General features: G+C 41.5%; 1 long non-coding RNA gene across 1 annotated transcript in view; it reads right to left on the bottom strand.

Annotated features, from left to right (window-relative positions):
• Positions 1–1,841: 1,841 nt before the first annotated feature.
• Positions 1,842–13,911, bottom strand: part of LOC146015709 (uncharacterized) — a 69,083-nt gene continuing 57,013 nt past the window's right edge. The window contains exons 3-4 of the long non-coding RNA XR_014448626.1: positions 11,235–11,340; positions 1,842–2,069 (exon numbers count right to left, since the gene is read on the bottom strand). This is a non-coding gene — a long non-coding RNA (uncharacterized LOC146015709). The remainder of the gene's footprint in view (positions 2,070–11,234; positions 11,341–13,911) is intronic.

Here is a 13,911-nt window from a genome sequence, read left to right as displayed (position 1 = left end):
CAGGCTCTGGTGTGATGCATACAAGACCACATATCACCAGTGGTGTAGCGTCAAAATGTTGGCTCCCCCTCTCCCCCCTGTCTTACCTGTCCGCGTTCGTGGCCGGGAGTCGGGACAGCAGATCTACTTTGCACTCCTAGCCTTCTCCGGTCTCCGAGTCCTTATGACAAATTGTCCCTTAAAAAATGGCCGCCCCCTTACAGCAGACCGTTTTGAAGGATGCTAGAGGAGGCCGCTGCATTTTTTGAGGGACATTTTGTCATAAGGAGCTAGGAGGAGGCTAGGAGCGCCGGCATGCAGACAAAGTAGGTCCCGGCTCCTGGCCAAGAACGCGGCATAGCTCCCGCAGACCCCGGCACCCACATTACTCAGCGCCTCCCCGCCACCGCGGGGTTTGCCGTACGGTGGCTACGCCACTGCATATCACATCAGACCTGTTGTAATTCATCTGCAAATTGGGTTCTTTTCCTGTGCTAGATTGCTGCAATCACAGGAAAAGAGCCCAAATTGCAGATAAATTGCATAGTATTTGGGGGCCTTTCAGCATATGTACACTGCTGTGAGTTATCTGAGCCTCAAGTCGAATCCGATTTCCCTTGAAATCAATCAGATTTTGTACTTGATGTGCTATTTTTACATGTGATTTATCGCATGAAATTTATCTGATGGGCTGTACTACGGGGGCTGGCAAATAGAGCATGTGATATATCACAGGTGTTAAAAACAGCCATAACGTGCACCTGACGCCTGCGATTCTGATTAATATTATGCACAGCAGGTCCAATCTCCAACTCCGACCTGATGCGCACGGGACCGCACATCGGATTCAATGGGATGTCAAACACATGCAATTTTGCCACTTTTCATCTGAATTCTCAGACTGATCTGTCGGAATCGGGTGAAAAGTGGTCAAATTGCATTAGTGTATGGCCAGCTCTAATCTAATCATCCTCCTAATGTCAGGGGAAAGGAATAAATAATAATATCCCTATGCCCTGTTTTAGTTCAAAGTACTATGGGGTATTTTTACTAAGCCTTGGGGAATGATAAAATGAACAAGCATAAAGTACCAACCAATCAGCACCAAACGGCCATGTTAAAGGATGTGTTTAAAAATGACAGTTATGAGCTGTCTGTTGCTACTTTATCTCAGTCTACTTTATCTCTCTCCAGCACTTGGTATACAGACCCTGTACATTTTTGCACACATCATAACTGTCAGGATAAATGGTGTTCAGTATAATGAATCTGTATTGCTTATCAAGCCATTTATGATTGCAGATTTTGCAAAAAAATAGTGATGTTATCATTATGAAACGATGGCAGCTAGCAATACTGCATGCTATTTACTAACATGTAATTGTGCCAGAATTCAGTGATATTCTGTATACTGTATGGGTGTTTGTGTATCTGATCCCTGACTAGAGTCTGGGACATCCAGGCATTGGAGAAGATGAAAGCGGATTTATAAGCGAGCACACTGTGATAGTGCGTCTCTCCCCACAATCATTACGCATCACCATCACATTTCGGGATGCACCTTTTCCAGAATACACAATAAATAGTCATATTTAATTTATTTTAATGAAAGTTTCGACTACAGCAGGCATGTCCAAATGATGGCCCTCCAGCTGTTATGAAACTACAAGTCCCATCATGGCTTGCCACAGTTTTGCTATTAGGGAATGCGAAAACGATGGCAAGGCATGCTGGGATATGTAGTGTCCCAACAGCTGGAGGGACACAGTTTGGACATGCCTGTCCGTAGTCATTTAATATCAATATAACTTAGATTGATGACACACTCGCATTACTCATACAGTTTTACACTGGAACACTGTAGGCGTCAAAGCCTTGTATATATACATCTAACATTGGTAATGGCAGATCCAGTCTAGAGGACTTTTAGCCATGGGTGAGAATGGCTCTTATGCTGGCTTACAGGTGAAATGATGAACAGACATCACCATGACAGATAACTGACTTGCCTCTTTGTGCAGCTTCTTTCAGATTCTTCCTCATCCTGGTTCTAGAGCTTGGAGTAGCACGGATGGCACCACACATCATACCTGAAAGACCAAGAAATAGAATTAGAAATGTTACATATGACTATTTAAATGTAATTGACAATGATCTAAATCATGTAAGTATGCAGCAATAGTGTCCTAAAACCATGTCAGTATCATAGCTTTAATTATGAAAAGCACTCACATAGGCGGATAATAAATAATAATAATTTACATTTTGCATGTAGTACTACATAAAGGCTACATGGGCTGTTATATATATATATATATATATATATATATATACACATATTGGGGTTAATATATATATTTTATTTTTTTTGTTATGTTATACATTGGTAACAGTGTTGATTGTTTAGAGTAAAACATCACTATCTTGTGCTCATTATGCAACACATGTGTAAAACATTTCTTTTATCATATGAAAGTAATTAATGCATTTCTTTTTTGTAAAGTTTGTGAACAAATCCTGTGTCAAATATAAGGATATCTACTTTAGTATCACCGTTGGCAATGTGGTATGTAAAACAGATTTATTGCAATCTATTTAAAAATCATCTGTGTTTAATTCTAACTCTATATTTATAAACTTTATTTTGCAACATATGCTTAGTAATGTAATGATGTATGGAACAATCAGCTTATGCTGCTTTCACACTGCCAAACCTGCTCTGACCCGTTTTATTTAAACTTTTCTTTAACCGGGTCAGAGCAAGTTTAACCCCATTCACACTGCATGTTGTAAACGGTATATTACTGGTTAATTACCATTTTTGTACCTTTCACATTGAACCCATTGTGAAAGGTACACGGTAATTAACCAGTAATATACCATGCAGTACGCAGAGCAGGTTCAGGGGGGTGACCCGGGGGGCGGCAGCCACAGGTGTTGGTAAAGCAGCAGGCCCCCCCCCCCCCCCACACACACACACACACAGCCAGCACCTAGCAACATTTCCTCCCTCCCCTGGTACCTGGCAGCGAGGTAAGCTGCGGGCGTGCACGGGTCACTAGGAGGGAGCGGATCTGCTCATTACATATGTGCATATGAATAAGCCTCGCATTACATATGTGCATATGAATGAGCTGCTCAGTACATATGCACATATGAATGAGACGCTCATTACATATGCACATATGTAATGAGCGGGTTCCATTCATTAAATATTCACTGCACTGATAACCAGCTCAGTGCTTACTGCTGCCTGAGTGCTATATACCGATTCAGAGCCGTTCACACTGCATAAAAAACGGCTCTAAACCATGTAGGACTCTGCTTTTTACCAGGGACGTGCGGTGACGTTTGTGGTTGGTGAGGCACTGGCTTGGTGGAGCCAGCGCCGACAGGCTCTGTGGGGAGCTCTGGGTCCAGGTTGCTTCTGCGCTGACAGGCAGGTGCGGTAGCTGCCCCCTGCATAAGCAGCAGTGGCCATAAAGAACAGCTCCTGCCTGTCAGCGCTGAAAGAAGCAACCTGTACCCAGCCACCATGGCGCCTGCCCACATACATTTTTCAATAAAAAAAAAATGCGGCCAAATGTAATACCTTATTAAGGGGCAGACTTGTCTGTGTATGTGTTGTGACAGTGTTGTGTATCTGTGTATTTGTGTAAAGTGACAGAGGTGTGTACTGTTTCTGTATGATTGTGTAAAATAAGTGTGATTTTAAATTAAGTATATTGGCCCAATACTCTTTAAAAAATCCTGAGGCTAGTACGTTGGGCAAATATACTTCATTTAAAAACACTTATTTTACACAAACACACAGAAACAGTACACACCTCCACCTCTGTCACTTTACACAAACACACACCTCTGTCACTTTACACAAATAAAAAGATACACACCTCTGTCACAACACAAAAACACACAAACACCTGTGCCACTTAAAAAAAAAACAGCCCCCAGACACACATTACCACAAATAATCGCAGCATCAGCACCTTGACACAGCGGGATCAGGGGCGTAACTAGACCTTTCTGGGCCCCATAGCAAAATCTAGAAAGGGCCCCCCTCCCCCCCCTGCTATTGTCACTACAATGCAAAAGAGAGGGAGGGGTATGAGCGGGAGTTAGTGTCAGAGAGGGAGGGAGAAAGAAAGAGGGGCACAAGAGAGTGTTAAGGTGCGTACACACAGGGGCGATTTTGTGCAAAATCGCAGGAAATATGGTCGCTGAGCGACCATATTGCCCGCAATGGGAGTGTGCACCGGCGATATATCGCCGGGTGCGCGCTCCCGTTTTTGCCCCTGTGGTGATCGCTGGTCGCAGGAACATGCTCCTGCGACCAGCTGATTACCCCCGGCAGTTTCTTTTTCATCAGCGACCATCTCTGGTCGCTGATGTAAAGTAGAAACTGAGCAATATATTGCTCAGCCATATCATGCTCAGCCATATATGGCTGAGCAATATATCTCCCCCGTGTGTACACAGCATTAGGGAGAGAAAGAGGAAAATACAGATTGAAAGTGAGGGTGTCAAGGGGATATAGTGTGTACCAGGGAGATAGAGGTAGACAATCAGTGTCAGAGGGTGCGAGCAGGAGAGGTGCTACTGGCTACATTACATGATGGGGTGGCAACTCACTGCTTATGGCCACCATTCACCCCCTACTGAAGTCTTCCTCTCTAACCCTAAGTCCTGTGGGGGTTTTTTCACCCACTGCTGACTGCAGCCCTTTCTCTTGAATTGAGGTGCAGTGCCAGGACAGACACACACTGCGCTATAAAATGTACAAACACCCAGTGTCAGACACACAGCATGCACCCACTGTTAGGCGCACACACACACACACACACACACACACACTGTCACACACAGAATGCATCCACTGTCACATACACAGCCCTATCTCTTGAATTGAGGTGCAGTGCCAGGACAGACACACACTGCGCTATAAAATGTACAAACACCCAGTGTCAGACACACAGCATGCACCCACTGTTAGGCGCACACACACACACACACACACACACACACACTGTCACACACACACACACTGTCACACACAGAATGCATCCACTGTCACATACACACACATCGCACACTGCGGGTCCAGGTGTCGGACATCTACTGCTACACCCCATTCCCAGTCTAACCTGCTGCAGCTGTCAAGCGCGGGGCGGAGGGGGTCTCCGAGTGCGGCTCCTGCGTGAGGAAGGGTGAGTAGCGCGGCCGGGTCCCAGTGCTGCTGCTGTGCTTGAATGTGAAGAGCGGGCGGAAGTGTCATGCCCAGCCACATTTCTAGCGCGGCTTCCGTCTGAGACCGGGTCAGAGGTCTGTCTTTGCAGTGCACAGGAGCCCGTCTCTGGGACCCCGTGCTGCGGCAATTAAAAAATGTGTTTAAAAAAAAAAAAAAAACGAACAGTCACTTCACCAATAGCAGTGCCACGGTGACGGTCAGGGACGTGCTTTCTGCCTATATGAAAGCACGCCCTTGTCACTGTGACAGCACCAATGTGCCCAATCACTTCTGCCTCAGTGACAGGGGTGTGCTTTCATATAGGCAGAAAGCACGTCCCTGTCACTGAGGCACTGCCACAGGTGCCGTATCTACAGCTTTTTTTAATGGGCTTTTACAGCCCGGAGCTCAGCCCTGCCCACTGCCCGCCCCTGTGTCTGCTGCTTTAGTATAGACAGCGGGAGGCATCGCTCTTGATGCCTCCTTAGCTAATTAAAAAAAAGAAAGAGTAAAAATGATTATAATAATACAAAGCATATACTTATGACACATAATATGTGTCATAAGTATTTTCTTTGACTTGTATTATTATATTAATCATTAATGACAGGGGAGGCTCTGCCTCCCCTGCCTCCCCTGACTGCACGTCCCTGCTTTTTACCCGTTTGCAAGTACTGGCTATTTGTAACCGGTAAATGCAGACTGGCGCTTTCACACTGCAGCTCTAAAATGTTTAAAAGGCTAAAAAAACAGCAATATACCGATTAAGAGCTGCAGTGTGAAAGGGGTATTATATTATGTTGTTTTAGTTTTATCTTTTGATGTATGTAAATGTGTTGATGCACATTTTCTATTGCTATGTAAAAGTGTTTTTTAACATACATTACCTTTTGGGAATTGTTGCTTAAGTGCTACTTTTGTTTTATTACTATTATGCTACTTGATGATTCTAAATGATTGTCTCTATTTTCTTTACCTTCCTATAGACTGTAAACAATACCGCACTTGGTTTTAGTGGAATTGGACTTACACAGTATGATGTAAGTCCCATTTGAAGTTCCCTTTTTTTACCCCATATCTGTCTGTGGCCAAGCAGAACATTTCTGTTTCTTAAGGGGGTCATTTTTCAAAGCATGGAGAGAGCTAAAGTGGGTAGATATAAAGCACTGCCTTGTCTGCTTCTGATTGTCACTTTACAGAATGTGTTTGACAAAAATTACAATAAGAAACTGATTAGTGCTTTATCTCTCTCCAGTTTATCTCTCTCCATGCTTTGATACCCCCCCCTCTCTTAATGTGGAAAAACTTGTTGAGATGAACAGCTCTAGATGCAACACAGACATATATATATATATATATATATATATATATATATATATATATATATATATATATATATATATATATATATATATAGCATTTATTGGTTATTTTGGAATTGTGCAATCTTCCAGATTTAAAATATGAGATCTAGACTCACAACATTGCCAGCGGGGCATAACCAGCTGCGGAAATGGCTGCTGTGTGTATACAGTACGGCTGACCACCCAGCAGCACAATGCAGGGATGCTCTCCTTTCTAAGCCTCTGTGTCTGCAGGTGTGTAATAATACACCCTGCCAATAGGATCACACATTGCAATGCAATCCTTGGCGGCAACATCCTGCGATCTGTGATAAATGAGCCCCATAATCTTCATGCGCTCCCTGAAATCTTACCTCTTTAGGCAAGCTTGTCAAATTCCAGAACCACCCAGATAACCTCTGTAAGCTGCCCTACCCAATAACACCCCTGCTATAAAGTCCACACATCACGACATATGTTCTGTTATATCAATGCCCATTTCCCTTGTGAGCAGGACCTGTTTTGTTCCAAAATGTGAATTGCAATGCAGAAGATAGTTAGGCTGTGTACACATATAAAGATGTATCTGTCCGATCTATCTGGTGGGAACAAAAATCTGGAAATGTATTGGAGCAAAAAAGAAAACTATCAAAAATGTGCTCCCAAAGACTGGAAAACAGGCAATGGTCAGTCAGACAAATCTGATTTAACAAATGTATCCAATCAATAGTTTTGACTGTTTTCCAGCATTTGAGAGCAAATTTTTGATAGTCATTTGCTCCCATACATTTCCAGGTTTTTGTTCTCACCAGATTGGACAGATAAATCTTTAGGTGTATACCCAGCCTAGATAGATAAATGAATCCGATCAATCGATCAAAACATTTACTCAATATGTTCCTGTAACAACTAGAATGTATGAAATATATACTGCACAAAATTCTCAGCTAACAATGAGCCCCTTCTGTCTTCATAGCCATCACACCTTGTGTCCAGCATCTATTCTCATGTAATGACCATGCCAGAAGAGACACCAGGAAGCCAGAAAACAAAAGAGACATTAGAGAGAGAGTGCAACAATACACTACAGGTGAGTTTTCATTTTGAACATTTGTACATCATTTGCATGCAATTCAGTGGTGGTAGATACACTTACGCAATGGAATTGAATTGTAATGCACTAATGTATGATTATGTAGCGTGTTATACCACTTTAAAGCAGTTGTTACACATTACAACAGTGATAAGCATTCTGATACACTTAGAGGGTGTATGAGCTACCCTCTAATCCGGGATGGGGAACCTTCAGCCCTCCAGCTGTTGTTGAACTACACATCCCAGCATGCCCTGCAACAGTTTTAGCATGGCGAAATAGCAAAACTGTTGCAGGGCATGCTGGGATGTGTAGTTCAACAACAGCTGGAGGGCCGAAGGTTCCCCGTCCCTGCTCTAATCTATAAAAAGGCTGCACTTTACCCTTAATCATAGTAATAAGCAGGGACAGCTCCTATCTGTTTAGTTTGGGAGGTCTGCAATGTGTACATGGACACAAAACCAAACCACCATTTTGGGACTCAGGGCCAATGCAAGGTTTTCCAGCACCCTAGGCAACGCTTCAGCTTACTGCTCCCACCACAACCCACACACCAATACTGACTTTCCAGGATGTGAAAGTGTGGAGGTGGCATCTTAGAAGTTCAACACCTGTCATTTGTATTAAGTTCTATACGGATACCTCTCTGAGTCACCCATAATGTTGTGATAGACTCAGGGGTGCCCTCCAGATTCTGGTGAATTAGCAGAAGAGTGACTTCCTGTTACAGGCTGTAGCCACAGCTTGTCTTGTGTTTGTTGCTGTTTATACCTGAAATTCAGGTTTTCTTATGTATTCTTTGTTTTGAAAAACCTGGATATTGGACCCCTCATCAAGACGGGTGTATTGTTACGAGCCACCTCTGGCAGATCAGTGTAACTACAGCCTGATTCCTTTATGCGTTCTGTGTGCCATTTCAGCTGCTTCAAAATTAGCCCATTACCGCTATATGTCAGCCTGCAGTGTCTGTCAGGTGTTTAGCTGCACTCACCTGTCACATAATTATACCATCAGCACTCTGCCTGTGTGTCTGGCTGTCCACCTGCGGTGATTAGGAGGCTTGTTCTTTTTGGTGGTTCTCATTGGGAGTTGCTCTTTATATTTTCCAGCCTGTCCTAAACATTATGCTGGTAAAATGCAGTCTATCCTGACAAAGTCTGATGACTTTTGTTTCCCTGTCTGTATAGAACTGTTTTTAACAGTTTTTGTTTTCCTGTCCTTATAGAACTGATCCTGTATTTGCTCAATTAAGAGCTTCAATTTGTGTACGGTCTGCTACTGGATATGCTTGATCAGCCCAGACTCTTTTTTTTTCATTTAGTTATTTGTGTAGCTATTAGTGGCTACTTCTGTCTGTTTGCCCGGTCCTGTTATTGTCCCGTCTGTGTCATTTTAGCATCTGTTCTGCTTTTCTGGATTCCATAGTAAGTCTGTTTGTCTGCCAATGTGTTACTGGTACTAATCCACATTTGCGGTTATTCCTGCATTCTGAGTGTGTGTCTGTCTGTATATTTGTACCAGCTTAGCTCCACAGTCCGGTACAGCAGTCTGCCTGCCAGTAAACAGTAATGTCCCTCAGTACTGTATGCAGATACTCATATGCTATTAACGGCCGTGTACACTACACCTTGGCCATTGTGGTCCACTACCCTGTACATATACGCTACATCTACTGTACAGTGATGCTTGTGTCCACCATCCGTCACAGTGGCCCGTGCCAGGCACAACTGGTAGTGTGCTTAAGTGTACTGTTTGTCTTGTGTATCTGGTCCTTCCTCCTGTGTCCCTGCCTGACTCCAGTCCTGCTTTCCCTGCCTTGCCCAGCCTCCGATAGCAGCCTTGTCCTTGTTTAGGCATGGGGGGTATCCAAGTACTGGGGGGGACCTAATTCTCCTGGTTAAGGCAGCTGCTATAGGTGAAGTCTTCGGCTGCAGGAGGCTAAAAAAACCGATGGGCAAAGTGCAACAGTGTCACCAATAATACCTTGGTGGCAATCCTAACCCTTCACATAGACCAGCAGTCTGTGTATCGGTCTATGAATTTGTGTGCTCTTCCCTTTGGCAAAATCTATACGTTTGCTAGTACCACAGTATAATGCTGGCAGGGTTACTGTTAATAGGTCAATAGGTGTAATAGGTCGAGCATTAGACTTGTGCAAAAGGTCACCATGGTCAAAATGTAAAAGGTGGACAGTGCTTAAGTTCAGAAGGTTCAAAAGTCGACAGGTTCATATGGTTGACATGGCAATAGTCAACATACATATGAAACACAAAAGGTTTTTTTTTTTCCAAAATTTACCATCCATCATTTTCCATGTTGACCTACTGACCGTGTTGATTTTTTGACCTACTTCATGTTGACACACAATCACACGTGAAGACATTCAAGAAACTATTTTTCAAGAACCAATCCCTGTCATAAGCAGCAATTAAGTACTCAAGACTTTCAGAATGTAGATTAATACAGGTGGACCTCGGTACCCTCTGTTTCTAACCCTCGTCCTTGTTGTAGATTACATTATATAACAGTCTCCTTTTTTTTTTCTTTTAGAATGGACCACAAGTGATAAAACATGGGCATAATAGGGTATGCATCTATAAATTTATTATATTTTAAATGTAAATATATTCTGTTCTCTGTGTTTTAAGAATTGTTTGGTGATCCAATTTTTTTTTCTCAGAAATGGCTATTAAGACTGGAGATAAAATTAGGATAGATTCTGATACTTACAGGGTATATGAGCTATCCTGTAACCAATAAAAAGGCTGCACATTGCACTTTATCATAGTATAAGCAGGGAAAGTTCCTACAGTGTCTGTTTAGCTTGGGAGTCTGCAATTGTGCACATGTAAACCAAAACCAAACCACCATCTAGGGACTGAACACCCAGCCACACCTCTGGAAGCTGTGCAAGGCTGGTGAATTAGCAGAGGAGTGTCTTCCCATAGACTACTATTCTGTGTATCTGTCTATGAGGGAAATTTACGAAGATGGGAAGTCTTCTTCTCATGGGATGTTGCTTTGGGAAAGCAATCAGAATCTACTTATTTATTTAGCACTTTCTAGAAGATGATAATAGATAGTATCTGATTGTTTGTCCATAGCAACATCCCATCTTATATAGAACTCCCATCTTAGTAAATTTCGCCTATGTATTTGTGTGCTTTTCCCTTTGGCAAAATCTACGCAAGTTTACTGGTATCACAGTATAACATCTTGATGATGGACTACTATCTAAATGTACTATCTAATGTAATTATATCTCACCAGTAGTTTGTGTTGTTATTATTTCTAGACCGGATGCTATTGTCATTACTGGTGTTAAAGCAGGACACCATGTTACCAATGTTAATGCATTTGAACATTGTTCTGTAACACCTAAATGTCTGGCATGATCCCCTTGAGTTCACTATTATGACAATGATTGTTATGGCGAGTGCAGCGGTAGCAAATCCAGGCACCTTGCTTGAAGTGTTGCAAGTAAAGCGAGCCGATAAGGAAACACCATCCATTAGTTTGGTTTACATATGTTTGACTACACAAAATGCCACAAAAAACTTGTGTTGACCATTCCCATGTCAACCTTTTGTACCTGTTGAACTTTTGTGGTGTCTACCATTTTTCATCTCAACCTGTTGACGATATAAGGTTGAGCTATTTTTAGCCGCCCCAATGATCTACACCTGTTCTGCATTGAGCTGGAAAAGACATATTCAAAAAAACAATTCTTCATGAACCAATCACTGTCATAAGCAGCCATCCGCTATTACTTACACAAGGTTTTCATATTTAACAATGCATTAATGGAGATGGACCTCTGTACCACTGTCTCTAACCCTTATACTTATTACTTTTTCTTTTAGAATGGATCACAAGTGATACAACATAGTCATAAAAAGGTATGCATCTATACATGTCTTATATTTTAGGTGTAAATATATGTTCTCAATATTTTCAAAATTGTTAATCAATCAGATTTTCTTTCTCAGAAATATCTATTTAGTCTTTTTTTCTATGGTCTTGGTCTCAATAAAAAGGTTGAACTTAGCCAGGGGCTTGTGTAACATAAACTAACAAAGAGGGTGAGCTTCTATGTATGTACAGTATGTATGTACTGTATGTCAGAAATTATCAGTTTATAGCTAATATACTATGGGCCACATCCCCTCTTCTGTTCTTTAGAAAGTTTAAAACAGGCATGTCCAACGTTGGCCCTCCAGATGTTGTGAAACTACACATCCCAGCATGCTTTGCAATAATTTTAGCATGCTCTAATAGCAAAACTGTGGCAAAGCATGCTGGGATGTGTAGTTTCAAAACATCTGGAGGGCCAATGTTGGACATGCCTGGTTTAAAATGTCTCACCCTAAATGTGTTCTCCTGGTAGTAGTCACTTTAATAAAAAGTCTTTTAGTAGAATGAAATATAGAAATAAAGAAAAGAAAATCAAAAGTAGGGCCATTAAGTACTAAAGAAAATGATTAAAAAAGGGAAGCCATCATTGGGATGCTGGCAGAAAAAATACAGCCACTAGAATCTCGTCCGGCAGCAACAACGGCGCCAGAATCCCAACATCAGTGGAGATGCTTATGCCAGAATCCTGACAGCCGGCTTTCCTATCAAGTATTCAGGGTGTTGTAGTGCTAAGCAGGGGGTGGGGGTTGGCGGTGGCAGGTTAGGTTTAGGAACTAGGGTGGACATAGGGTTAGGTAGTTGGAGGAGGGAAGATTTGGGTTAGACTGTGGGGTCAAAGGAGGGTTAGGCTGCAGGTAGGGAGGGACAGTATTAGGGGGGTTGTGGGAGAGGAAAAGTATCCTTACCCAGCCCCTGTCGGGACACTGTTAAGTGGAATGCAGATGTTGGTCTATTGACCACCAATATCTAATCCACTGGTCACGCGGATTCCCTATAAACATGCCTAAAAAATGCAGCCCATTTTCTAGAACTATTCATGTAAGCAAAGGTTTTATTTTCATTTACATCTTAGATTTACTTTTGCTGCAATAAAATATAACCTATAAATGTATGTTTCTTTTCTTTTTTTTACAGAACAAGAAACATACTAAAGAACTGTGTATGCAAATATTTGCTCTTAAAGAGCTATGGAGAATTTTTGTAGCGCATCCTAAAAAGCATAACAACCATTGTGCTTAGAATCTGAAGACATACAGAATTAAATACACTTTGTATTTTTGCCTTTATGTTAAAATATTGTACTAGAAATTCTAGATATTTAAACCTGGTTTAAGCAGAAAGTAGCTTCATAATGGTTAGTACTTTTTATCATTTATTTGTATCTATGATCTAGTGTAAGCTTTGGAAGTTACTGCCAGAGGCAGCAGCAAAGTAGATTTATTTTTATAAAGATTTTTATTTGGTATTCCAAATTTACACAATTGTATTGACTACATTGGTTAAGATTATATTACTATATATTGTATGTGCATACAGATAGAATCTATCAAATGCATTACTCTCTCTGCTGCTGGAGCAAATGTTGATTGTACTGTAGATTGCCTGTTCAGTCTTCTGGTTTAGAATGTACATCTGGTAATGTATGGGTGCAAATGACCATTTACTCCCAAAAGCTGGAATATGGGCAAAAATGGAATTAAACAATTTGCCTGAACATCCATTTTTGTCTGTTTTCCATTGTTTGTGGTGGCAGAAATTCTCAATTGTCATTTGCTCTCATACGCTACCAGGTTTTCATTCCAACAAGCAAGATTGGACAGATAATCTTATCATGTGTATCCAGATTTAGCTATTGTTTGGTAAATTTGGAATCACAAATTGCACTATTTTGCTATTATTCTTTCATCAGTTGACCAGTACAGCCATGATGGCTTCCATTTATTTGAACCATGCAAACCAGTGCAAAGTTAAACACTAAAATTATAATGTATATACAAATGTATTACCAAATTCTTTATAAACTCTAGGACAGGACTGGCCAAACCTTTCATTCATTGATAACCAACACATTCTACAGATCCATAGGTGGCCTCGAAAACCTGAACTGTTGGTACATCTTGAGGTCCGGTTTGGCCAACCCTGCTCTAGACCATTCTGTAGTCCTTAAATTTGGTGTTCTGTCTCCAGACTGTGCTGACAGCTATACATATTCCTAATTCATGTACTGTATTGTTATATTACTAATTATTTCAGAAGCATATCTGAATATGTTCTCAGGAAACAAGGTTCTCAGTATTGACTCTTTTATAGTAATTGAAATCTCTTATTTTATAAGTTTATAACATTGCTACAAT

Source organism: Crinia signifera, chromosome 1 (genome assembly GCF_055691185.1).
Source record: "Crinia signifera chromosome 1, ASM5569118v1, whole genome shotgun sequence".
NCBI lineage: Eukaryota > Metazoa > Chordata > Amphibia > Anura > Myobatrachidae > Crinia > Crinia signifera.
Note: the sequence above shows the minus strand (reverse complement) of the source record. Positions and strands in the feature narration are given on the sequence as shown.